Source organism: Pteronotus mesoamericanus, unplaced genomic scaffold, assembly GCF_021234165.1.
Source record: "Pteronotus mesoamericanus isolate MK-2021 breed Mesoamerican mustached bat unplaced genomic scaffold, CSHL_Meso_final contig_84, whole genome shotgun sequence".
NCBI classification, from domain to species: domain Eukaryota; kingdom Metazoa; phylum Chordata; class Mammalia; order Chiroptera; family Mormoopidae; genus Pteronotus; species Pteronotus mesoamericanus.
The window spans coordinates 1,627,392-1,631,649 of NW_026555267.1; the positions used below are offsets into that span (position 1 = coordinate 1,627,392).

Here is a 4,258-nt window from a genome sequence, read left to right on the forward strand (position 1 = left end):
ATCCTGATCTAAGTTTCAATTTCCCTGAAGAATGACAGAAATAGGTTGCTGGTCTCTTGTTCGAGCCAAAGAGACATACCCAGTGACCTGTGTACTGGATTGAAGTTTTGATGGAGGATATGGAACAGAGTCATCATAGAGTTGTTCCCTCTTTGGAGACAATTCTGTTTTGTATTCTGAGTGAGGAGAAGGCCCCTCCCAGGGGTCCCCCCACCCCGCCCCGTGCTCCTCAGAACATTCTTTTAGAACAGTGTGTCCAAGAAAGTAGTATATGAAATGTATCTCCAAATATCACACATGTACAGAGTCAACATCAAGCTTAATAGTGAAATACAGAAAGCTTTCCTGCTGAGATCAGGAACTAGACCAGGATCTCTCTATCACCACATCCGCAAAGCACTATAATGAAAGGCCCAGACAGAGCAATAAGACAAGAAAAAAAGTTAAGAGCATTGTAAAGGAAGAAATAAAACTGTCAATATTTAGATGGTATAACGGTACACAGAGAAAATCCAAAAAATAAAAAAACTGTTAGAATAAATAAGTGGATTTCTGGTACTGAGCTGCTCTGGGCAGGGTGGGGCGGTGGCAGTTAGGTGAGTCAGGAACATCGCCGCTTCCAACAGTGAGAGAGCTGTTGGCTCGCCAGAGACTTGGCGTGGTGCTCCGAATAGTGCTGTGTCAGCGTGTTACGATGCCATCTCATACCAGCCTGGCTAATGGAATCCCCATTAGTAAAGTGAAATACTCAAGGTTCTCCAGCACAGGTAATGGCTACATTGACCTTCAGTTTAAGAAAAGCCATCCTCCTAAGGACCCACATAAAGCCATCGCTTGGTACAGTGCTGTTTTTGATTGGTGCCTTTCTCATTATCATAGACTCCCTCCTGCTGGGAGGCCATCTCAGCGAAGGGGTGGGGGGCAGACCGCCATTCCCTTCCTGATGGTTGGCATCCTGTTGTTCCTGCCAGGATTTTACCACCTGCGTGTGCATCATTTACGCATCCAAAGGCTCCCAGGGTTACTCCTACGATGACATTCCAGACTTTGATGACTTGTACCTGCTTCAGGCCTGAGGAGCAGAGACTGAGCTCAGTTTTAAGATATTGGGCAGAAACTATGGCTAAAGGCTGAGGAATTCTGTGGTTTGCAGATGTTTAACAAAACAATGGCCAGGTTTTATGGGTTCATCCTGAAGACGTTAACAGCTTACAATTAGCTAAGTAAGGCATGCTCTGTTTTTCACCACCTGGCCCTGACAAAAAGCTGACAAGTTTTTCCGCATCAACCTGTAGTTTAATTCAACCTGTAGTTTAATCGTATGGAAAAGCGGAGGTTATTCTGTAGGGGGAAGTGTTGCTGTGACCACTCTTTTTAGAGTTGAGCATTTATTTTAAATAGTCTTTATTGTCAGTTTGTTCTTGCGGCAAGTGGAAGAATGCAGTATGTCACATTTCTTATTACTGAGTAATTTATTTGGAAAATATCTATCTTATCCCTTATTCTCTAACTTCATGTTCTAGTGGAAGACCTTGGCCAAATCAAATACTAATGTGGATGCATCTGTAATATATTTTTACTTGCTTTCTTATTAAGAGCAATCAGGAATTTTAAAACCTCAGAGCAAGTTCTCAAAGTGTAGACACCTTCTCTGTTCATCACTCCTTGGTCAGCTCTGATCTGGTTCACCATATAATGTGGGTAATTCTATCCACTACAGGTTAAGGTAATTCTGTCCAATACAGGCTAAGGTGTTCTGTATATCACACTCTTAAGGACTGGACTTTTGGCTGTTTTCTAAGGAAAAATGCATATAAGTGGTTATCATTTAGAGTTTACAACCCTGTTGTTAGCACCTTGTGTTATGATGTCATTCTGCTGAAGATCACAAGATTTAGTCTGGATACCTAGGGAACTAGACTACCTTAGTTTGATTGTTTCCTAGCTTGCAAAAAGTGACTTATGTTCAAATGAAATTAAAATGTCAACATCTAAAAAAAATGAATATATAAGTAAATTTAGTAAGATATAAGGATTCAAGATCAGTATAAAAAAATCAGCCCCAGCCCTGCTGGTGTGGCTCAGTGGATTGAGCACCAGCCTTCACACCAAAGGGTCTCCAGTTTGATTCTCAGTCAGGGCACATGCCTGGGATGTGGGCCAGGTCCCCAGTGGGGGGTGCGTGAGAGGCAACCACACACCAATGTTCCTCTCACTCTCTTTCTCCTTCCCTTCTCCCCTCTCTAAAATAAATAAATAAAATATTAAAAAAAAAATCAGCCCTAGCCAGTGTGGCTCCGCCAATGTGGCTCAGTTGGTTGAGCATCATCCCTTGTCCCTTGAACCAAAGCTTGCTAGGTTTGATTCCCAATACTCACCACCCCTCCTCATTTTCAGATTCCCATGCATGCCTGAGTTGCAGGTTCAGTCCCCCAGGGCACGTACAGAAGTCAACCAACCCGTGTTTTTCACCCTCTCTTTCTCCCTTCCTTTCCCTCTCTTTAAAATAAAACATAAAATATTTTTTAAAAAGAAATAAAATGTTCTTCAACATACTACCAATGCACAATTATGGAAAGGAATTAAAAAGACACCATTTATACCCTATAAAAATATCAAATACCTTCTTAGAAATAACTTTAACCAAAAAAAGTACAAGATTACACAGTACACAGAAAACTACAAAACATTATTGAGAGATCATTTCAAATACCTAAATAATAAAGGGAACATACCATGTTCATGGATTGGAAGACTCAATATTATAAATGTGTTAATTATCTCCAAATCAATCTATAGATTCAAGCAATTCCAGTCAAAATCCTAGCAGTAATTTGTGTGTATGTATGCACATGTGTGTATGTACTGAGAAGTTGACAAATTCTAAATTTTGAAAAATTTGTAGTGACAATTTATAAATTATAAAATTGATATGGAAATGTAAAAGACTAAGAATAGCCAAGACACCCTTGAAGAAGAGCAAAACTGGAGGATTTCTAGCATTATGTATCAAGACAGCGTAGTATTAGTTCAAGGATAGACCAGTAGAACAAAATAGAGAGCCTCGAAATAGATCCATACAAATATGGCCACTTGATTTCTGACATAGATGATACTGCTATGCTACACTGGGAAAAGAATGTTCTCTTTTCAATAAATGATGCTGGATCAACTGGATACTCATATGGAAAAAAGTTTTCTTGATCCCTATTTCATACCATACCAAAAATAATTTCAGAGCAATTTAGATCTAAATATAAATGATAAAACAACTAGAAGAAAATGTAAAATATCTTTATGGCCTTGAGGTAGGCAAAGATTTCTTAAACAGAACACAAAAAGTACTAACCCGAAAGAAAAAAAATGTGATGAATCATTCTTCATTAAAATGAAGAACTTCTACTTTTCAAAAACTACCATTAAGAAAGTAAAAGGTAAAAAAAAATTAACAAAAGAAAAGGAGAAAAAAGAAAGTAAAATCTGCCTCGATTGGTGTGGCCCAGTTGGTTAGGCATCATCCCTGCAAAGTAAAAGGCCGCTGGTTCAATTCCTGGTCAGATCACATACCTAGGTTGCGGGTTCGGGGACAAGAGGCGATCAATTGATATTTCTCTCCCTCTCTTCTTTCTTCTCTTCCCCTCTCTCTGATAGATAAATAAATATTTAAAAAGAAAGTAAAAGGCAAGATACAGAGTGAGTGAAGATGTTTACAATACAAAGGGCTTGTATCCAGAATATCTAAATAACTCTTACAGATCAATAGGAATAAGATGGACAATCCAACAGAAAACAGGGGAGAGACTTGAACAGGTACTTCACCAATAAGGCTTTCCAAACAACCTGCAAACATATGGGAAGATACGTGACATAATCAATCACTAAGGAAATGCAAAACCCACATGAGCTAAAATGAAAAAGACTGACACTACTAAATATTGGCACGGATATGAAGCTTGTAGCACTCTTGTACCCAGCTGGTGGGAGTGTTAGTTGGCACAACTTTGGAAAATTTATGACAACATAAGCTAAAGCTGAACAGATTTGATACCCATGCCCCAGCAATTCTACGTAATCTGGGCGTGCATCCAACAAGAAAGCAGACATCGGGCTCTAAAGACACCCATGAGAATGTTCACCACAGCATTGTGGTCAGCAGCCCCAAGCTGAAAAAAGTCAGATGTCCGTCAGCAGTAGAACAGATAAATAGAGGGAGATCCAGTCAGATGTCGGTATACTCTGCAGCAATGGCAAGGAGCAG

At 39.6% G+C, this 4,258-nt stretch overlaps 1 pseudogene; it reads left to right on the forward strand.

Annotated features, from left to right (window-relative positions):
• Positions 1–694: 694 nt before the first annotated feature.
• On the forward strand, positions 695–1,076 carry LOC129080194 (transmembrane protein 230-like; annotated as a pseudogene).
• Positions 1,077–4,258: the final 3,182 nt, after the last annotated feature.